General features: G+C 46.2%; 1 protein-coding gene across 3 annotated transcripts in view; it reads left to right on the forward strand.

Annotated features, from left to right (window-relative positions):
- The window catches only part of CNTFR (ciliary neurotrophic factor receptor), a gene marked incomplete at its 3' end in the record, with an annotated part of 353,983 nt that overhangs the window by 78,649 nt on the left and 252,162 nt on the right, over positions 1–23,172 (forward strand). For all 3 annotated transcript variants that reach the window (XM_081319297.1, XM_081319298.1, XM_081319299.1), the window contains exon 2: positions 15,881–15,989. The remainder of the gene's footprint in view (positions 1–15,880; positions 15,990–23,172) is intronic.

Here is a 23,172-nt window from a genome sequence, read left to right on the forward strand (position 1 = left end):
GATGGGTCCACTGTTGGAAGACCTGAAGAACCAATTTGGAGGCAGGTCATCCTGGAAAAGTAATCTACTGTATGTTGTTCCTAAGAGTCAACAATGACTTGACGGCACACAGTCAGTCATCATGAAGACCCGGCTCTCTGGATAAATTGATAATGCTGGGAAAGGTGGAAGGAAAGAGAAGAAGAGGAGGACCAGCAGACAGGGGGATGGACTCAGCTGTAGTGGTGATGGGTCCACTGTAGGAAGACCTGAAGGACCAGGTTGGAGACAGATCATCCTGGAAAAAATATATCTGTATTGTTGCTAAGTGTCAGCCATGACTTGATGGGGGCATCATTAGAAGACCTGAAGGATCAGGTTGGGCAGATCCTCCCAGAGAAAAAATATCCAGTTGGCCACTAAGAGTCAGCACCAACTTGATGGCACTTTAACAATAACCAATGACTGTGGGCAGTCTGGAAGGGACAAGGGTTGGTATTGTGATGCAAATGACATCAGGATAGGAGTGGCTCTTTTGTGGATGAAGCCTCATCACTTTCAATGGCGTTGTGGCTTGTTACCAATGCTGCTATCACCACTTCCTAACTGATACCTACTTAACATGAAAAGATTGTTTAAAAAGCACGAGAAAGGGGACCAATTACTTCTGACTTTTCCACATGCACCTGTCTCAAATCTGCTCTGCAGCTTGGAAGGGCCTTTTTTTCAGAGTAGACCTGTGGGTTGTGCAAGAGTCTAATTTTGTTGTGTGAATGGAATGTTCCACGTGTTGTTTATTTATATCCTGACTTCATTACTTTGTAAGTAACACAAAGTGGCAAACACACACATAATAACAGCTTCCACCCCTTATTTTCTCCATAACAACCACCCTGTGAGGTGGGTTGGGTTCAGTGGGAGGGGCTAGCCCAGAGTCACCCAGCTGGCTTTCATGCCCAAGGCAAGACTAAAACTCACTGTTTCCTGGTGATTGGTCCAAAGTCACCCAGCTGGCTTTCATTCCTAAGGCGTGACTAGAACTTACCGTCTCCTGGTACTTGGACTAAAGTCACCCAGTCAGCTTTCATGCCTAAGGCAGAACTTCAACTCACTGTCTCCTGGTTTCTAGCCATGCCAGCAGCCTGCACAGCAATGGATGGGGCTGTTATAGTTGGCCCATCTTCAAATCCCCAGGCTGAGGATAGCTGACCTCCAAGGTCCCTTCCACCCCTATGATTTTGGCGTCTCTAGAGAGGACACCATGTTGATTGCAGAAGTACTTCTAAACACAGCACAAGAAGTTGTCTAGCTGGTCCCTGGTGCTACGGCCACCGAATCCATTCCTTCCAGAGGCTGGTGGGCCAGGTGTGGGCTCCCTCCAGACTGGATAGCCACAGAATTGCTGCCAGTGTCTCTCTCCCCACACCCCCACCCTACCCTCTTCATGCAGATATAAATCCACATGGTGGGAGGTGGGGGGAAGGCAGGATGGGAGCTGCACTAATTATGCTGCATTCATTATTAATACGAGGAAATTGCCCGAAGGAGCCCATGTAATGCGAATAGTGATACAAGATATTGGTTTGAGCATTTAACGTGCCTGTTTGTTCATTAACTTCCTCCGCCCATGGAGTCATTGAACTGAAGCCTCATTTGCCTCTGTCTGGTTGGGAGTTGGAACCTCCCTCTGGCTTCTCTCCCTCTTCCCAGCAGCCCCTCCCCAGATGCAGCCATGTCTCTGAGTGGGCCCCCTCCCCGACCCCTTCTTGTAGGCCCTTGTCTGCTGATGCCAATGTGCTTTCTAGCTAAGCTTGCCCACATCTAAATCAAGCATCTGAATTCAGCAGTGATGGTAGAAATGCCCTTGGGGAGGGTGGGGTGGGGGGGTTTAGAGGCCCTGGAAAATCCAGGGGTTCTTCTTGTGGGGTGATCCTTGCCCAGAGAAGAGGCTGCCCAGAGGCTGAGCCACAGGTTGGCAGTTGGATGAGCCAACTGTCCTTATGTTGGTCTCTGCAGGAGCGCTGGACATTCAATGCTGCCCGGACCCAGCAGATACATGGTGTCTCTCAGGTGGCCTTGCTCAACCAGGAGAGACAGGGATCTAACGGGGTGGGTCCTCAACCCAAGGACCCTGCCCAATTTCCCAGGGGGAACTGAATCAAACCAGCAGAGTCCTCGATGCTCTCTGAGCTGGGTTATTTTCTTGCAGACGCTTCATGACCCAACTAGGCAACATCATCAGTGCTAGAAGGGAGCAAAGTTTGCAGAGAAGAGGAGGTGGAGAGAGGAGGAGGAAGAGAAGGAGGGAGGAGGACCACTGTGGGGTCTTGGCTGCTTTCTGAGCTTGGTGGTTTTGTTGCAGGACGTTTCACTACCCAGCTAGGGAACATCATCGTTGTGAGAAGGGAGGAGGTGTTTATGGAGATTCTCCATCCTCCAGGTCATGGTTGTCCCAAAGGTGCTTTTCCAAAAGGCGACTGGACTTCCTTTGTTTGTTTTTTTCCTTGAAAACGTTTCACTTCTCATCCAAGAAGTATCTTCAGAACCGAAGGCTCCTTAGGTGAGAAGCAGATTGTAGATTGTGATGTTAAAAAAACTAACTTGATGTTGAATATGATAACAGCAGCACGGTTACTGGTGGGACAATATTGGAAGAAGGATAGTTTGCCCACTATAGAAGAATGGGTGTTTAAAGTTTCGAATCTTGCAGAAATGTCTAAGATTTCTGCTTATCTGAAGGATCATTCACAGGAAAGATATATTTCAGTTTGGAGGAGATGGATAGATTATATTCAGAACAAATATGGGACTAAAAAGTTCCATTTAGCTTATGAGTAGATTTTAGTGGGATATTGTTATTGGTACTTTGTATGTAGTTACGTTAAAGGGGAGTTAAAGCGCATTATGAATTTGGTTAATTGTATATTATGCATAATTTTTATTTAGAATATGATTATTATAACCATAATCCTGTATTTAGCTCTGGGAAGTGGGGGGGGAAGTGGGCGGGTTTGGGGTGGGGGGGATTTGGGGATATATTGTAAAACTTTGTTTTTGTAAAACTCTTTAATAAAAAAAAGAAAGAAAACGTTTCACTTCTCATCCAGGAAGTATCTTCAGAACCGAAGACCCGAAGAAGCTCCTTAGATGAGAAGCAAAACGGTTTTAAGGGAAAAAAAACAAGAAAATCCAGTTGCCTTTTGGGGGAAAAAAGCCCCTTCGGAAGAAGAGAGTGGGGTTTGCTCTCCTTTTGCATACTAGTGGCTCGTCCTGTCGTTGGTGGGAGGGGGGGTCTCAAGAGCCAGCAACTGATTTGCTGAACAACTCTGACAAAGAAAAGGTTGTAAAATGGGCCCAAACTCATTGAACAACGGCCTAGCTTAGCAAGGGAAATTTGGGGCTCAGTCGTGGTTGTAAGTCGAGGACGGCCTGTTGTGTAGAGGAAGGACAGGCTGCTATCCAGTTGGGAAGCAGCCCCCATTTACCCTCCTTTTCTGCCTTCCCGGGAACAATGCAGGTAATCTTCGGCTGTCGCTAAAGCGAGACAGTTGCAAAGGGAGTTTTGCCCCTTTGTGAGCTTTCTTGCAGTTGTTAAGCGGGTCACGCAGCCATTGAGTGAGTCTGGCTTCCCCACTGACTTTGCTTGTCAGAAGGTAACAAACATTGATCACATGACCCCAGGACACAGCAACGGTCATAAGTACGAACCAGTTGCCAAGCGTCTGAATTTTGATCGCGTGACCCCAGGACACAGCAACGGTCATAAGTACGAACCAGTTGCCAAGCGTCTGAATTTTGATCGCGTGACCCCAGGACACAGCAACGGTCATAAGTACGAACCAGTTGGCAAGCGTCTGAATTTTGACCGCGTGACCCTGGGGATGCTGCAACCGTCGTAAGCGTTGAAAACGGTCATAAAAGTCAACCTTTTTTCAGTGCCGTTGTAACTTCAAACGGTCACTAAATGGATGCAAGTCAAGGACTCCGTGACCGTGGGAGGCTGCAACCCAAGCCGAGGGCTCTCCGACCCTTTGGAAGGAGAGATGAGAAAGAAACGGAAGGCGAGTCTCTGACGCAGCAGCCACAGCCAGACCAATGCAGTCTTTCTTCCCCAGCACTGGCGCTAAGGGCTCCCGATTATCAGCCTTGGGACGGTTCTTGGAGTAGGGGGATGTCAAGGGGGGTGGGGTGGCTGCACCAGCAAGCCATCATCAGAGGGGATTTGGCAAATTAAGCCAGGTCCAAGCCTGACTTTGTATCCGGAAGGCGAGGCTTCAGATGCAATGAGCTTGAGCAGGGGTGTCAAACTCAATTCCATTGAGGGCCGCATCAGCATTGTGGTTGCCCTCAGGGGGCCGGGTGGGTATGGCCAGGGTGGGCGTGGCTTACTGGGTGGGCGTGGCCAGCTCTACATTGTTTGCATCAAGGGTGCCTATGGGGGCCTGGGCAGAAGTGGGACAGATCTGGGGGTCTCTGGCAGAAGGAGGGTCTCTGGGCCAGGGACAAGGCAGTGGGGGCCGTTCCCTCACTGTTTCCAGGATGGCTTCGCGGGCCACATGAAACCACTTTGCGGGCCGGATCCGGCCCCCGGGCCTTGTGTTTGACATGTCTGAGCTTGAGCGAATGAGAGAGAGTGAAAGAGAGTAAGAGAGAGACACACACACACACATACACCAAGAAACAGAGAGAGAGAGAAAGAGAGTTAAAGAAAGAGTAAGTGAGAGTGAGGAGCAGAGTGCAAGAGAGAAAGAGCGAGAAACAGCAAGAGAGAGAGAGAGAGAGAGGGAAGGAGAGAGAAAGAGAAAGGGAGAGAAAGAGAATGAGGAGAGTGAGAGAGAAGTGGGAGAGACCGAGAAAGAGAGTGAGTGGGAGAGAGACAAGAGAGAGAGAGTCAGACACTGGCTCCAAATCTCCCAACCAGCCCTGAGTTAACTGCTCTGCAGCTGCCCTTTTCATCTTCTTCAAAGTTGCTCCGCGCTCAGAACTGGGTCGGTGGGGCAACCTGGCGTAAGGGGGAGGGAGGAATCGGAGTCCGGAAAGGAGACTTTGCTTTTAGTTGGCTTTGCTGGAGCAGCAGCTCCAGGGAGGAAGCGCAGGAGAGGAAGGGAATCTACTACCGCAGATTAAGTAGCCCGGCCAGGAACAGGAGGAGGGCACCACGTGGGTTGCTGGTTTTGGCTTGGGGCATGGGAGGGTGTGTGTGTTTTGCTTTGGTTTGGATTCACATGTTGTTTCAAGGCCTGGCAGCAGCGGAGGACCAGGCAGAGAGAAAGATCCTGATGGGTTAGATTTAGTGTTCAGATGATGCAGAGTCTTAGAAACGGAGTACCAGCCTTCGTTCATTGATTAGTGAATTGGTCAAGGGGTGTGTGTGTCTCGGAAGGAGGGTCGTTGTGTGGGACGACTTTCTCCTAGAATTCAGGACCCTCAGAGTTAACCCTCCTTTTTCTGGATTCAGGTTGCCTCAGAAATATCACCCCCGCTCCCCTGGCAATCACAACCAAAGCAGCCTCTTGGTGGGCTCCGTATGCCCCTGGGGTCCCTGGGCCTTCTGGCAAAACCAGATCTTCAGGGCCTTTCCAAAGAGTGTCAAGGCAGGGGCCAGTCTGAACTCTACAGGGGATGTTCCACTGGGAGGGAGCCACCACGGAGAAGGCCCTTCTCCTTGGTCTCACAGATGGACCTCTTTAAGAGAGGAGACCTGTAACATACCTTGCCTCCCTGCTCTGGTGGGTCAGGTAGAGATGACCGGGAAATGATGGTCCTTCAAATAACAGGGAGGGAGCCACCACAGAGAAGGCCCTCCTTCTTGGCCCAACCAGATGAACCTCTTTAAGAAAGGGGAGCAGTAATATCCCCTGTCTTGTCATTCTGGTGGGTCGAGTAGAAGTGACTCAGAAATGATGGTCCTTCAAATAACCAGAAGGGAGTCACCACAGAGAAGGCCCTTTTCCTTGGTCCCACCAGATGGACCTCCTTAGGGGAGGGGACCCATAATATCTGCTACCTCCCTGCTCTTGTGGGTTGTATAGAAATGACTGGGAAATGAGGGGTCCTTAGTGCTCTCTGAGCTTGATTGTTTTCTTGCAGACATTTCATTTTTCTTGAGTCACGGGGGACACGTAAGTACGTTTCAGTGGAGAACTGGCTGGAAATGTTTCTCTGTCCTAACTCTGCATGACTTTGGAAAGTGGATATGGTCCACAAGGTTTTTTGCAAGCTCCAGAAAAAACTTCCCAAGTCCCATTTTTAATCGTTCGTTACCTAAGCTGCTTATCCCACAAGAAGAGGACATGTCTGCTGATGTCCTTTGGGTCCTCCGGAGGTCCACTCAGCATAGTTTTAGCCCCATTGTGGAGATGACCAGTGGCCTTGGGATCCATGCCCTAAACTTCAGGTGGACCAGTCTCTGGACTCCAGCTTGGAAGAAGACAGATTTTTCAGAGCAGTTGTGAGGCAGGATGGCAGCCTGAATTGTCCTCTGTCACCTTCACCAGGAGTTGGGTTGCTGAGATTGGCAAGGATTTTGCAACATCTGCTGCCCTTCCAGCAAAAGTGGAAGTGCCAAACCACCTCTTCTCCAGATTCCCCATCCTGAGCAGGTTCTCCAGATGTGACACATACAGGCATCCAAGCATAGCTAGCTCCAAGGCAGCTTCCTGCGTGCATCACATCTGGAGGACCTACTCAGGATGGAGAACCTGGAGAAGAGGACATCTCCAATTTTGCTGTCATTTCAGCGAACATTGAAAAATCCTGACCAGTCAGGACCTTTGAGACCACCAGCAAGACAGAGACAGAAGAAAAGATGAGATATATTCAGATTTAGACTCTAGAATAGAATAGAGCTGGAAGGGACCTTGGAGGTCTTCTAGTCCAGCCCCCTGCTCAAGCAGGAGAACCTAACACCATCTCAGACAAGTGATTGTCTAGTCTATTCTTAAAAGCCTCCAGTGATGGAGCGCCCACGATTTCTGGAGGCAAAGCTGTTCCACTGGTTAACTGTCCTCACTGTCAGGAAGTTTCTCCTTAATTCCAGGTTGCTTCTCTCTTTGGTCAGCTTCCAACCATTGTTTCTCATCCTGCCCTCTGGGGGTTTGGAGAATAATGTGACCCCCTCTTCATTGTGGCAGCCCCTCAAATACTGGAATACTGCAATCATGTCACCTGTTTCTTCTTTTCTTTAGACTAGCCAAACCCAAGTCCCACAGCAGTTCTTCATACTTTTTAGACTCCAGGGCTTCAATCATCTTAGCTGCTCTTCTCTAAACTTTTTCCAAAGTCCCAACATCTTTTTTGTGATATGGTGACCAAAATTGGTTGCAGAATTCCAGGTGTGGTCTTTTATAAAGCGGTACTAATACTTCGAGCGATCTTGATTCTATGCCTCTGTTTACACAACCCAGGATTTGGGGCTCAGAAGCAAGCAGAGCGCTCCTTTTTCCCCTGATCGCTTTGTCTAATCGTCAACCTTGCCTACTCTTTTCTCGGGAGGGGCCCATTCCTGTTTATTAATTCAGCTTGTCTCCCCCATAAAACCCCACTTACTCATGAAGCCTAGCCTGGAATTACTTATTAGTCATGACAGATAAATAGAAGCTCCATCTCCGGAAGTGGGATTTATCAGCACACCAGCTCTTTTTTTTGGCGGGGGGGGGGGGAGGGGAGACTGATGATCTTGTTGGCTGATGTGGAGGCAGAAAACTGCTGTGAACCAGCTGAGATCTTCTGTTAGTAACTGAGTTGGCAGCTCAGAGAAAATTGTTGTCAGGCTACAGTGAAGAGAAGGTCCCAAACAACGCTATTGTGCTAGTCAGAGCTGGAGGGGCAGATTTTTTTTTTAGGATGAGTTACAGGAGAGACAAGGGTGAGTGTGGTCCTCTCCTGCTTGCAGGCTCTTTGGGTACTTGTGTTGGCTGCCTTACAGAATACAGAATAACAGAGTTGGAAGGGACCTTGGAGGTCTTCTAGTCCAACCCCCTGCTCAGGCAGGAAGCCCTATCTCATTTCAGACAAATGGTTGTCCAGTCCCTTCTTGAAAACTTCCAGTGTTGGAAGACTCACAGCTTCCGAAGGCAAGATATTCCACTGATGGATTGCGCTCGCTGCCAAGAAATTTCTGTTTTAGTTCTAGGTTGCTTCTCTCTTGATTACTTCACCTCCATTGCTTCTTGTTCTGCCCTCAAGGGATTAATTACAGTACAACGGCCTTTGATCCAGAATATCCTCAGTTGATCTCCCGGAGGTGAAGAAGACATACTAGAGGAAATCAGGAGGGGTGGGACGGAGGGCCATCAACTCTTTTCTCCTGTCCTTGCTTCCTGGCTGGGTTCACACATAACAGGCTTAATCAGAAAAAGACACATTTGCCCCATTACTGAAGTCTGTCTATCTTCAGTGCATTGAAGAGCAACAAAGATGTTGAGGGCTGGAGGCTAAATCCTTCGATGAATGATTGAGGGAACTAAATATCTTTAGTATGAGGAAGAGAAGGACCAGGGGAGATACAATAGCATCTTCCAGCCCTTGATTCAAACTTATTCTCCAAAGCACCTGAGGGCAGGAAAAGAAGCAATGGTTGGAAGCTCCTCAAAGGGAGATCCAACCTAGAATTAAGGAGGAATTTCCCGAAAGTGAGAACTATTAATGGCTTGTCTCCAGAAGGTTTTGAAGGATAGCAATAGCACATAGAGTTATATACCAATCCGTAGTGCTTTACATCACTCTCTGGGTGATTTACAACATCAGCATATGGCCCCCAACAATCTGGGACCTCATATTACTGACCTCGGAAGGATGCTAAGCCGGTTAGGATCGAAGTCCAGACTGTGGGCAGAGTTCGTCTGCAATACTCTGTTCTAACCACTTTGCCACCAGGAAGAAGACAGCTAGATGTTCAGAATGGTAAAGGGTCTCCTGCTAAAGCAGGGGGTTGGATTAGAAGACCTCCAAGGTCCCTTCCACCTCTGTGATTCTGTATTCTATTTAGCTGCAGATGCAAAAGGCACGGCTTTCTGAGTCTCTCGAATCCTTCCAGATTTTCCAATGTTCCTGAAGCTGCGGATTCCCGAGTTATCACTCTACCTGTCTGTAGGGGTTTTTTTAAATTTATTTATTTTTGTTTTGGGGTTGTTGTTGGTTTTTTTTTTGCCTTTTCCTCGTTTCCTTCTGTTTTTTTTTCCCAATCGGCAGCTCATTTCTGGTGGGAAGCGAAGAGAGGATGCTTTGAGGTGGCCTTTGCAGAAAGAAGATGCACGTGGCCATTTTTACAAACAAGAAAACACCAGAACATGAAAAATACGAAGTGTAAAGCAGCCAGGAATTTCCAAGGGGAAAACACAAAGTTGTGAAACATTTCTGTGAAAAATGGCTTGTCTGAGCCTCTTGAATGAATGAATGTTTAATAAAGTGATCCTGGTATGAGCTTCTTTGAGCCAGGAAGATACGTCAGATACATGCACCAGCAACTCAGCAGGGAGAGAGAGAGACTCAAACCTGGAGAGCTAAATTTAAACCCAGACCAACACCATCCAGGGTGTTGTGTCAAAGGGCCACCTCACTCATCTTAGCTGAATGCCCCATTTTGCCTGCGCGGTCCTCCAAGATCAAGGAGGCTGAAAAGGCAAACCTGATCCCCAAATTCACAGCACAAGGAGTTTCACTTTTGCCGTTTAGGGAGATCTGAAACCTCATTCCCTGAGGTCATAGCCAGGCGGCAGTGGCTCCCTCGGGTTTTGGATAGATTCTTTCTTCTCGGGAGTTGTCAGTGCTTCAGAATGCGGTTCTATCAGAATGGACCTCTTAGGACTTCTGCTTGCATAAGAGAAGATTGCCTCCAGCCAGCCTCCCTTTCCCGACTCAGTTTAAAGCAGGGGTGTCCGACCTTGACAACTTTACGATTTGTAGACTTCAACTCCCAGAATTCCCTAGCCAGCTATGAGACCATCCATCCATCCATCCATCCATCCATCCATCCATCCATCCATCCATCTATCCATCTTCTAACTATCATGCATCTGTCAGTTTATTATCTGTCTGTCTATCTATCTATCTATCTATCTATCTATCTATCTATCTATCTATCTCCATCCATCCATCCATCCTCCCACTATAGGAGAAGGAGTGGCAGAACCTGGAGGTTCAAAAAAGGAATCATAGTCACAAGCAAACTAAGTCCAACCCCCCCACCCATCCCCCACCCAATCCCATGGACTGAGGATGGGGTTTTTAATATTGTTTTAATTTATTGGTTTTAGTAATTAATTACGGGGCTTTGTAATTTAATTCTTTTTTAATATTTGTATTACTGTTTTTTATAGCTGTTTTATTGTTGTGAGCTGCCCTGAGTCCTTCGGGAGATAGGGCGGCATATAAGTCCAATAAATAAATAAATAAATAAATAAATAAATAAATAAATAAATAAATAAATAAATAAATAAATAAATAAATAAATCTAACTCTAAGCAGCTGCCAACTGTTCATTGAGAAGTTTCCTATGCAGAGTCTTTTAGCAATAAATCAGATTAACCCAGAGGTCTTCAAACTTGGCCCTTTTAGGACTTGTGGACTTCATCGCCCAGAATTCCTCAACCAGGCATGCTGGCTGAGAAATTCTGGGAGCTGAAGTCCACAAGTCATAAAAGGGCCAAGTTTGAAGACCCCTGGTTTAACCAGACCTTCTCATACGGACCTGGTCTTGTGCTCCTGACAATAATGCACACTCCTGGGAAGTTATGGAGACACCTCAAACTCTTGATTGGCGTATGAAACACAGTAATGCAGTGTTGCCTGTGAAAATTGTTTAGATGTATCATTAATCATGGATTTGCAGAGCTTGGTAACCTGTAACCTTCTGCCCACCTCCATATTTTACCCACGGTTGTCTCCAACCCCCCAGCAATAATTTAGTCATGTTGCTGGGGCGGTTCAGAGCCATCTCCAAGGCTGTTTGCATCGGAGGACAACAGGCAAGTGGGTGTGGGTCTCTTGTCAGATTGTCAGTCATTGCACTGGTGTTCTGGGCTTCCTACCAACATGGGCTGTGAGTGATGGGTTGTCAGGGGAAAGGGGAAAAGGCAGAACTAAATGTCTCAGTGGCTGCCACCTGACAAGTGTGATGAATTGGTGTACAGCCTGGGCTGCCGGTGTGACAAACAGCCTGCTTCCTCCTTCAGGCTTCAGGAAGGCTGCAATTATTTCCAATTGCTGTGCAAATGAGTTTCTTAGATAGGACCACATGGGAATTTCCCTTATTTGTTCTTGTTTAATGGTCCTTCTAAAGAGCAGATCTTAAAGAGCAAGAAGCAAGGGGCTCCTGTAGATTCCCTGTGCCTCAGCCAAAGTTATCCCTCTGGGGTTGTTTGGTTGCAGAAGTGAATCACCAGCAGATCCCTGCCTTTTCCTTTAGTGGCCAGTTGACTTTTATTTGGTCCAAGCAAAGCAGTTGGCTTGGCTTGGCTTGACTTGACTACTCTTGATCTGACTTGACTTGACTTGACTTGACTTGACTTGTCTTGTCTTATCTTGTCTTGACTTGACCTGACTTGACTTGACTTGACTTGACTTGACCTGACCTGACCTGACCTGACCTGACCTGACTTGATCTGACCTGACTTGACTTGACTTGACTTGGGATTGGTCTGGGTTGAGTTGAATAGGGTTGGGTTGAGATGAGATGAGTTGAGTTGAGTTGCAGAGAGGGCCCTCTCTAACAGGGACTGTTCCATTTAGGACTTTACAGTTGAGAATACTTCAAGAGCTCCTGCACCGAGCAAGGAGGGGGTTGGACTAGATGACCTTTGAGGTCAGTCCCAGCTGTTAGGAGTCTGTGATTTTGAGCAGGGGTTCTGGATGTTGGTAGCTTTTGGTGGAATAACAGCAGCCTGTCTCCCAGCAGAACGAAGGCAAGATGGATGCAGAAACTACTTGGAAAAGAGTTAGGAAAAGAAATTGCCAGTGTCACAGAACTCTGTGGTGTTAATGGGAAATGTAAAAAAAAGAAAAGAAAAGAGGCAGTGAATGACAAAAATGCATCTCAGAGAATAATTGCTACAAAAAAAAGAAGAAAATACATATTGAGTGTCATGCACAGAGAGAAAAAGATAATTTCAAGGAATGTAGTCATAGCGAACAAGGGCTGGTTTGCATTAAAGGAGAAAGAGAGAATGCAGAGGGACTTGATAGAAATAGAAAATCAGTTTGGATGTGGGTGAAGAAGGGGCCTCCCCAGAATAGCTGAATTGAAAATGCAAGGGATGATATGACTTGGGTTGAAGATGAAGAGAGGAAATGCGGCTGGAAGAATTTCAGGCATCTGCTCAGGTGTGGCCCGGAATAGAAATGAACATTCTTGGTGTTGTCTATGGAGACTCTTAGCCATCCAGTTCACGGTTGTCCCAAAGGGCCTTTTTTAAAGAGGAAACCAGACTTTCTTGGTTTTTCTTTTGAAGACGTTTCGCTTTTCATCCAAGAAGCTTCCTCAGTTCATCAGAAGAACTGACTGTCTTCCCACGATGGAGGACCCACAACTTCTGAAGGCAAGATGTACACTGATTAATTCTCGCCACTGTCAGAAATTGGATCAGAGGGTGTATATTATTAGTCTTCCGACAGGCCACTGAGAAATGTTTGAAAATGAGACAATAAGCTTGCCGATTTGGAGAAAATGGCCGATAAAGGCATGAATTATGGAATATTTGGGAGGGAATGTTGAGTCGAAATTAGGTGACTGAATCCAAAAGGCCGGCGCATCGCAGGAGAAAGATATCGATGCAAATAAGTGAACTATTTAGCAAATTATTCATGCCCGAGTCAGGCAGGTTGCGATGCCCTTTTATAAATGGATGCATTTATAAAAATGGAGAGAGGAGACTCCAGAGACGAGCTGGTCAGGATTGTAAATTTACATGCTCTGTTGAAAGAGGGTCACGTCAGTATCTGAAAACCCAGATGATTTACACTTGAGCGTTAGTTTCCATGTTGCAGGAAGGACTGGGAATTTAGACAGACCAAAGTTACAGGTTGTCTTTGACTTACGACCACAACGGAGCCCAAAACTTCTGTTGCTAAGTGAGACCTTTGCTGAATAAATTCTGCCTCACCTTACGACCTTCCTTGCCTCCGATGTTAAGTGAATCACTGCAGCGGTTAAGTTAGTAACACCGTTGTTAAGTGAATCGGCTTCCCCATTCTGACTTTGCTTGTCGCGAAAGGGGATCGCATGATCCCGGGTCCCTGCGACCGTCGTAAGCGTGAGTCAGTCGCCAAGCATCTGAACTTTGGTCCCGTGACTGCGGGGATGCTGCAAGGGTCACAAGTGTGAAAAATGACACTTTTTTCAGTGCCATTGTAACATCGAATGGTTACTAAACAAACTTGTAATTCGAGGACTGTGTAGTTGCATCCGTCATGGACACTGAAATGAAGAATGGTGAGCTAGACATAAATGGCAAAAAAGTTCAAGTATTCGTCAACTTTGACCATTTGAAGTTACAACGGTACTAAAAAAAAAGTGAAATCACAATTTTTCACACTTACGACTGTTACAGCATCCCCGCAGTCACGTGACTTACATTCGTATGCTTGGCAACCAGTTCCTCTTTATGATGGGATCACGTGGTTCCCTTTTGCGAACTTCTGACCAGCAAAATCAGAATGGGGAAGCCAGATTCACTTAACCGTGTGACTCGCTTAGCAACCGCAGCGATCCACTTAACAATGGAGGCAAGAAAGGTTGTAAAATGGGGTAAAATTCATTTCATGATGGTCTCACTTAGCGACATAAATTTGTCGTGCTCGTACACTGAGGGCTCCCTGTATGTGTTGTGTACCAATAGTCCTCGACTTACAACTGCAGTTGGGAACAGAATCTCTATTGCTAAGCGAGGACAGCTGTTGTGAGTTGCGTCCAATTTTGCAACCATGGTTGTTAAGGGAATCACTGCAGTTGTAAGTGAAGTCGCATCATTGCTAAGTGAATCCGACTGGCCCCCTCGTCTTTGCTCGTCGCCTGTGGCAACCACGTGACTCTAGGATTCTGCAACCCGTTGCAAATACATGCGCTTGAGTTTTGATGAGATTTGTGAGAATGCTGCAACGGTCATAAGTGTGAGAACCGAACATGTCACTTTTTTCAGAGTGACTTGCAACAATTGTTAAACCTCAGCAGCCAGCTTACCCCTTTTTGTAACTCTGCTAAATCTTTCTTAACCCCAGAAATAAGCATGAAGGAAGCATGCTAGCAATGAATGCATGTTGGGTTTCTCCTTACCGCATTGGGACCTTCTCACGCTTCCTTTTTTGGCTGGGAAAACCACCTTACAATCCTGGCTATAAATCTAGTTTTGAAGATCAGCCTCAATTTCCTCTCAGGGTTATTGCAAAAAGGAAATGAATCTTGGGAAAAGTGTTACAAACTCTGGCAGATGAATAAGGGGAAAAAGGCATTACAGCTTTCCCCTAAGCCTTTTTACTTAAACAGCCCCCCCAGTCATTGTATATGTTAGTGACAGTCTGTGAAAAGCTGGCATTGTCTAGATCAGGGGTGTCAAACTGCCGGCCCGTGGAAGCCACGCCCACCCCATTGCCGGCAATGGTAAAACTGTCCCGATACGTTGCGCGATGTCGCGCGATGTCGCGTGATGTCGCAAGTTTGACATGTCTGGTCTAAAATGTCTATAGAATTGCACTGCATTTTAAAATAAAGTATGGAATTGTGTTGTTTTCATAAGCTATATACATCTAGGGCTAGGCATTATGCAGAATAACAGGAGCTACAAAATATGAAAAGGGAATTGTGAAAAGGCTTAGGGTTAAGTTTAAGGTTAGAATTAGGGTTAGGGTTAGGCTAACCCTAACCTTTTATTGAAAAGTCATATATGAATTTTAGGTAAAGGTAAAGGTTCCCCCGCACATGCGTGCTAGTCGTTTCCAACTCTAGGGGCCGGTGCTCATTTCCGTTTCAAAGCTGAAGAGCCAGCGCTTGTCTGTGGACGTCTCCGTGGTCATGTGGCCGGCATGACTAGATGCCAAAGGCGCATGGAATGCTGTTACCTTCCCACCATAGTGGTCCCTATTTTTCTACTTGCATTTTTACGTGCTTTTGAACTGCTAGGTTGGCAGAAGCTGGGACGAGTAACAGGTGCTCACTCTGTTACGCGGCACTCAGGATTTGACCCGCCAAACTGCCAACCTTCTGATCGACAAGCTCAGTGTCCTAATGAATTTTGGCAGCAGCCAAAAAAGCCAACACAGTCCTGGGTTGCATTAACGGAGGGAGAGCATCAAGATCACATGAAGTGTTAATACCAATATAGGCGGCTTTGGTGCAACCACACTTCAAATTCTGCATCCAGTTGTGGTCCCCACGATATTAAAAAAAAAAGTTGAGGCTCTGGAAAGAGTGTGGAGAAGAGCAACAAAGATGATTAGGGGACTGGAGGGTAAAACATATGAAGAACAGTTGCTGGAATTGGATATGACTAGTTTAATGGAATGAAGGACTAGGGTTGACATGATAGTGGCCTTCCAATGTTTGTGGGGCTGCCACAAAGAAGAGGAGGGGTCAACGTATTCTCCAAAGCATCAGGAAACAGGACAGGATATAATGGATGGAAACTAACCAAGGAGAGAAGCAACCTAGAACTAGAACTAAGGAGAAATTTCCTAACAGTGAGCACAATTAACCAGTGGAACGGCTTTCCTCCAAAAACTCTGGCTGCTCCATCCCTGGAGGATTTTAAGAAGAGGTTGGTCAGCCATTTCTCTGGAACGGTGTAAGGTTTTCTGCTTGTGCAGGGGGTTGGACTAGAAGTCCTCCAAGGTCCCTTCCAAGTCTGCTGTTGTTCTGTTGTTCTGTCTAGGAAAGGTTCATCTGGGGTGACCGATGCATTTCTTTTGACAGAAAGCCCCAGTTTTCAAGGAGAAGAACCCAGAAGAGGCAGAACGTGGAAAAGTTGAGAAGAATTGGATGCGCCTCTTCAGCCAATCCTGCGATCCAGGACATCCAAGCGGTGAGTGTTCAGATGCTACCTGATGATGCTCTTTTGGCTACAACATGGCTTATTTTCAAGTGTCTGTGGCTCAGGACCTTGTTTAGGGCACTCTCTGGCCGTTCCCTTGATGGGGGAGCTGCTGCTGGCAAGATTTCTCAAGCTGGACGCTTGCCAGAGAGATGAACGTCAAGGGCATCCAACGGGAACTTTGCTAACTGTTGAGTTGATGTTGATGCCCCTGAGGGCACCAAGGTTGGAGAGGTTTCTGCCAGGCTACAATGCCTCCTGTGGGTCCTCTGAAGCCGGCATTTAAATGCTTAAATCCTTCTCTGCCCTTGTGGCTTTTCAGTAAGACAGAAAGAGCAAAATTGATCCTCCTTACACGAAGCGTTTCCAGGTTTTCCATCATTCTCACCGTCTTTTCCAACTGTGCTGCAAAGGATGGGGATTGTATACCCCTACTTTTGCGGGGGTGGGGGTGGTGGCAGGGGAGAAACACCAGTTAAGTAGACAAGTCGTTGCTAGGACTTGACAGAATTTAATATTATTCCCCGTTCCTGGGGGGATTCTGGACGGCTTTCGCACTGACAGATGCTGCCAAGCATAAATTTTGGTGTTGGCATTGAGCAAGCAGACGTATCAAATATCTTGTTTTTCGTTTGGTGAAGTGAATCTGGTTCTGGATGGTGTTTCTGCTCTTCTTGGGATGATGAAATGATGTCATGAGTGACATGGGTTGTTGACTCACAACTCACAATGTCATTATCCAATCCGGGCAATGAGCTCAGCTGGTGCTGATCGAATTGCTGCTGGTGGATCTCGTGACCGTTGTGACTCATTCCAAGTTCTCAAGAGGACTTTGCAGGATTCTGAGGTTCTTCTGAATAGGATTTGAGCTCACCCCGCCCCACTACTTTTATGCTGGCACGCCTGTCAAAGTACATGCCAAGTCTGCTTCATACGGGCAGGAAATCTTGGGAAAGGAGGGAATAACATTTTAGATAGTTGTTACAGGATTCAAACAGGGGGATGTTTTTATTTTTTGTTTGTTTTTGAGCAGGTTTTGGTCTAAAGTAGGTTTTAGTTATGGCCAGTTTGTAATTGATTAATTGGATGTCGATTTCAACAAGAGAACACAACTTTGTATGTGCCTTAGATGCTTGTGGGAGAGGATTTAAAATGTTATGAAACTGTATATTGTATTTGGGCCATAAAGTTACTTCCCTACTACAGGAAGATTGGATTGTTCTTTTCTTATGGGCCACTTTAGCTAGCAGAATAACAGAATAGGGTCCGCAAGATTGTCTGGGACACGACACATCCTCTTCACGACTTGTTTTCCTTGTTACCTTCTGGGAGGAGGGGGCTTCGTGGTATCTGCAGCAGAACATCCAGATTCAGCCATAGTTTCGTTCCATATCTTCCTTCCCCTGTCCTGACCACTTTCTACAGGGGGAACGATCGAGAGAATCCTTTCATGCAGCATCACAGTCTGGTTTGGAAGCCTCACTGCTTCAGACAGGAAGGCGGTGCAGAGAGTGGTGAGGATGGCCGAAAAGATCATTGGCAGTTCCCTCCCTCCCATCCAGGACATAGCACAGAAGCGTTGTTTGAGCACGGCCTGTAAGATTATCTGGGATAGTACTCATCCTCTTCGCGACCTGTTTTCCTTGTTACCTTCTGGGAGGAGACTTTGTGGTATCTGTAGCAGAACATCCAGATTCAGCCATAGTTTCATTCCGTACAGCATTAACCTTGTGAACTCTCAAGCTTCCTCCTTCCGTTATATATTCAAGTATTTAATATTTGTTATGTATAGGTAGGGATGTGGGTCTATACATACTGTATGTGTATATAGTATGGTTAGGTGTGTGTCATGTATGTGTTCCACTTTGAGAGCGGGCAACTAAATTTCATTTTTGATGTGTGCCGTTGTGCCCACAGTAAAAAAAATGACAATAAAGATTTATCTTATCTTATCTTATCTTATCTTATCTTATCTTATCTTATCTTATCTTATCTTATCTTATCTTATCTTATCTTATCTTATCTTATCTTATCTTATCTTATCTTATCTTATCTTATCTTATCTTATCTTATCTCAAAGCTGGAAGGAACTTTGAAGGTCTTCCAGTCCAAGCTCCTGCTCCAGCAGGAGACCCTCTACCATTCCACACAAACAGCTGTCCAGTCTCTTCTTGGAAACTTTCAGGGTTGGAGCACCCACAACTTCTGGAGGCAGCCTTGTTTCTCAAGTGCAGGTTCTGGGTGGCCTGGAGTTTAAGATGTTGAGGAGAGGGGGATGGAAGAGAGAAGCTAGGGACCTTGATCTTCAGGCCACCACAGCAAGAGAGACCTATGATGGGGAGGGTCCATCTCCATATGTCTCAGTACCAAGTTGGAAAGGGAAGTTCTGCTTCTAGCAGAGGTGTCCAACCTTGGCAGCTTTAAGACCTGTGGATGTCAACTCCCAGAATTTTCCTTCCTTCCTTCCTTCCTCCCTTCCTTCCTTCCTTCCTTCCTTCCTTCCTTCCTTCCTTCCTTCCTTCCTTCCTTTCTTTCTTTTTCTTTTGCTCATTCCCTCTTTCTTTCTCTCTCTCTCTTTTTATTCTTCTTTTCTTTCTCTCTCATTCCCTTTCTTTCTTTCTCTCTTTCTTCCTTTTTCTTTCTGTCTTTTTCTTTCTTTTCCTAATTCTCTCCTTCCTTCCTTTCTCTTTTTTATTTCTTTTTCTCTTCCTTCTTTCCTTTTTTCTCTCTCTCCTTCCTTTCTTTTTCTCTTCTTTCTCTTTGTCTCTTGCTCTTTCTTTCTTTCCTTCTTTCTTTTTTCTCTTCTTTCTTTCTCTTTTTCTCTTCCTCTTTCTTTCTTGTTTTCTTTTTTCTCACACTCTCTTTCTCTCCCCATTCTCTCCTTCCTTCCTTCCTTCTTTCCTTCCTTCCTTCCTCCCTCCCTCCCTTCCTTTCTTTTTCTCTCTCCCTTTTCTTTCTTTCTCTTTCTCTTTCTCTTTGTTTTGTCTCCTTCCTTCCTTCCTTCCTTCCTTCCTTCCTTCCTTCCTTCCTTCCTTCCTTCCTTCCTTCCTGTCTTCCTTGTCTTCCTATCTTTCTTCTCTTTCTTTCTCCAGTCAGGTACTTCGGCTTCAGGTGGTCCTTGACTTACAACCATTCCTTTAGCTCCAAGTTATGGCAACCCTGAAAAAAAGTGACTTGTGACCCGTCAACCATGGCAAAAAAGGACATCAAATTGAGCACAACTCACTGATCAGAAATTCTGTCCCCAATTGTGGCCATAAGTCGAGGACTGCCAGTAATGCCAGCTGTCCTGCTTTTGAGTGAATTCATATCCCAAAGATGCTCTTTTCCCAAAAGGCAACTGGACTTTCTTCTGGGGTTTCCCCCCCCCCCTTTGGCGACGTTTTGCTTCCCACTGGAGAAGCTCCTTCGGTTCTCTTTGAGGCAACCCTGACCTGGGTGACTGAGAGTATCCGTAGGCATTTATCTTGCCAGTTCATAGATCACCCGTCTCTTCCTTCCCTGAGCACCTTAAGATGCCCTTGGAGGGGGCTGTGGCTCCCCAGCTCAGCTTTTATGTTTAAAAGACAATCGGGCAGAATCTGATTCCTCCTTCGGGTTCTTTTTATCTTGCAAACGTCTGCTGGCATCCTCCCCATTCGCCTCTCCTCACGTCAAGCTCAATCTTCCTCGATCCCTCTGTTTTCACAGCACACGCAACTCTGCTAACAATGGCAATTACCGTTACCTGGTGCCTACAAGGTGCAGCCGTAATAAGAGGATCCGGAGGGAAAAAATTAAGGCCTTCTAATATGCCGAGGCAAATTAACGTTGCAAAATTAGTCATGTGTCTCATCGGAGATCTGACAAAACGTCTCGCGCAAATGGAGGAGTTCAGCTGGATCGCTTGCCCAGAGCGGGGAGGGGGGGAAGGGGGAGGAGGAGGCAGGGCTTTGAGGGTCTGCCTGAGCTCAGCCCCTGCCAATCTCTCTGTTGGTGGAGGGGCTCCAGCCAGGAGTGAGAAGGTCAGCAGAAGTTGGAAGCAGGCCCTCTTTGATCCAGTGGTCTAAGCAGGGGACCCTTGGGAAGCTGACAAGTAACCCATGAACACAGGAGTCTTTTCCATTTACGTCCCTCACCGGTAGGAACCACAAGCATTATTTTGTTTTCTGGAATAAGTGGTTGATGCTCCTGGGGTCTCGAAGTCTTTGTTTCCTCTACTTTTAGATTTATCCGTCCCTGTCTGGATCCCAAAACTAAAAAAAGTACTTGGTGATTCTTCTAAGCAGGTTTCTTTATTGTTCTCCACCCATAGACAGAATCTTGCCAAACTAAAGCATGCAAACCTCCCCATAAGGCATATACCCTGGGAACTATTAGGGAGGAGCCATCTTCACCCACTTTCTCTAGCACAAATTTCTCCATCCCTGTCAAGCTCCCAAAAGCAAGAAAGGCACATTGTGATTCTCCCTAGCAAATTACTTTATAGCTCCTCACCCATAGACAGAATCTTGCCCAACTAAAGCATGCTAACATCTCCATAAGGCATATACTCTGGGAACTATTAGGGAGGAGCCCTCTTCACTCACAAAACTTATTTCAACTGAGTTGTCTCTTGTTCCTCTGCAAGGCATCATCTCTGACAGAGAATGTATTGGGAATTCCCTAGCATGTTTGGATTCGACACTAGTGCTATACATAAACTTTTTTTTTAAAGCCTCTTTCCTCATGTACTGAGGAGGGTCCCTAGCCTGGTGATAACATGTTTGTGGGGAAACAGCCCAGCTCAGAAATGTATGGATGGCTGACGAATTCTGGGAGCTGGTCCACAAGTTGTAAAGTTGCCAAGATTGGAGACCCCTGAATTTCGATGGACTTTGGGATGTAGGGTGGAGTTTTCACAAACTGTGGCTGTGAGGACCAGCCCCTTCCTCTTGGGTGTAGGGAAAGCTCAGCTGTCTCTCTCTCTCTCTCTCTCTCTCTCTCTCTCTCTCTCTCTCTCTCTCTCTCTCTCTCTCTCTCTCTCTCTCTGTGTGTGTGTGTGTGTGTGTGATTAGTCCACAAAACTGCCTGGGGGTTCAGAGGGAGGCGACTGTGTTCCTGTCTCTCCTCTTCTCCCTCAGTGGCCTTCAGATAGGCAGCTACAGCCTTTTTGCAGATTTGTAAATGCAAGCTAATGGGGTGTTTAATGGCTGATGCCTACTCCAAGGCCCTGGGGGAAGGGAGTGGGGGTGGGTGGCGTGGGGATGATTTAAACCATGCTTAATAGAGCAAGTGATCTGGTCTGCTCAAGACATAAATATACTACAGCCTTTCCTGCTGCTCCTCAGGCCCTGGGCAAAGCGGACAGCTGTAGTTGGCCCCAACGGCTGCCAGAAATGACTGGGGGGGGGGGAGTGAAAAAATAGGACCCTGATGGCGAAATGAAAATAAATAAATAAATAAAAGTAGGACCCCACCAGAAAGTGGGCAGGAAAGCTTCTTTCCCTGCATTTCCCAGGCCATGGGAAGGGAGAGGAAGGGAAACCCTTCCTGAGAGTGTGGCACTACATTTCCCATCATCCCCAGCTTCCCTTCTTAGCCCCCAGATAACGTGCCAGTCCCTGAAGACTCTTCTTCATAGTCTGCCTTGGGTGATGTTTGCTGATGCTCAGAAGGGAAGCGAACTGCCCCCCAAAAAAGGGGACGCCTCCAAAGTTGATTTGGGAGGACTGAAAATGAGGGAAAAGAAGGCCTGTTGGGTGGTGCATTATGGATTGTGTGGCAGCCAAGTGGATCGAGATCCTGGTTTCAGAAGAGACTTTACCAAAGGGCAGAGCAGCCACTGTGAAAGGAAAAAAAAATATCTTAATAATTCTCTCTGTATAAATCAAACATATTTGTTTGATAGTCAATAAAAATAAAGACCGGTATCTGCTGAGACATACTTAGTAAAAGGAAGAACTGTGACATTTGCAGTAGATGGTTGAAAAATTGTGGTTGGCACACATTTCTCCACAGGAACAGAGTGCGGAACCAGATAGCACAGGAATTGAGGAACTGAGCCTTGTTCACGGGTACAATGACACGAGTAGAAACAGTAATGAGGAAAGTAGTGGTCAGAGCAAGGACAAGGAAGAACAGGAAACTGCCTCAGTAACTAGGAAAACGGAATAAGAATAAGGAATCGGTTCCAGGAATATGGAGCTGAGTCGGAGGTCAGTCCCGAGAAAGAGAAATGGGATAGCTATTGGGTGGCACCAGAATGTCAAGGGACAGGCACACCGCTGAGGTATAAAGCGTGCCTCGAAGATTTGGGTGTTGCCATCTGGCTCAGCCGTCACACTTAATGACTGCTGTCCATTTGGTCCTTACTGCAATAAGCTGTGGAAATGCAAGTACTGGATTGTGTGTCAAATTTAAATACACCTCTGGAACCTAAAGTGAGAATTTTGTTGTGAGTTGTCTCTTGTTTCTCTTTAACAAGTTTTTTCCCTGACACCACCAAGGTGCACATTTTGAGTCCTGCTTCTTAGCTTCTGGCTGGAAGAAGGTGGGTCACTTTAATAGCGGGTGATGGGCATTTAGGCTGGCATGGGATGGATGTAATCTATGGATCTGGGACCAGCTGTGGTACTTTGTGGCCTTCAAAGATAGAACAGGTCACTTTTTATGGAAGATAGGTGGAGAAGGAAATAAAAGAGAGAGGGAGGGAGAAAAGAAAGAAAGTAAGAAAGAGAGGAAGGAAGGAAGGAAGGAAGGAAGGAAGGAAGGAAAAGAAAGAGAGAAAGAAAGAAAGAAAGAAAGAAAGAAAGAAAGAAAGAAAGAAAGAGAGAGAGAGAGAGAGAGAGAGAGAGAGAGAGAGAGAGAGAAAGAAAGAAAGAAAGAAAGAAAGAAAGAAAGAAAGAAAGAAAGAAAGAAAGAAAGAAAGAAAGAAAGAAAGAAAGAAAGAAAGAAAGAAAGAAAGAAAGAAAGAAAGAAAAAGAAAGTCATGCTGCTGCAAGACTAGTGCAATCCTGGGCTGATTCTTGACCTTGCTAGACTGGTTGAACCATAGACGAAAGAAGATGCTGAAATCCAATTTTCAAAGCAAACGAATTACCTGTTTTTGAGCTCATGAGCCCTGTTTCTCTCTGGGTGTCCACCTTATGAACATAAATAAATATTTACGGCCATGGGAATTAAATTTTTGATGCATTTAGTAAATCCAGCAAAT

The sequence above is a fragment of the Vipera berus genome (assembly GCF_964194415.1).
Source record: "Vipera berus genome assembly, chromosome: 2".
NCBI classification, from domain to species: Eukaryota; Metazoa; Chordata; class Lepidosauria; order Squamata; family Viperidae; genus Vipera; species Vipera berus.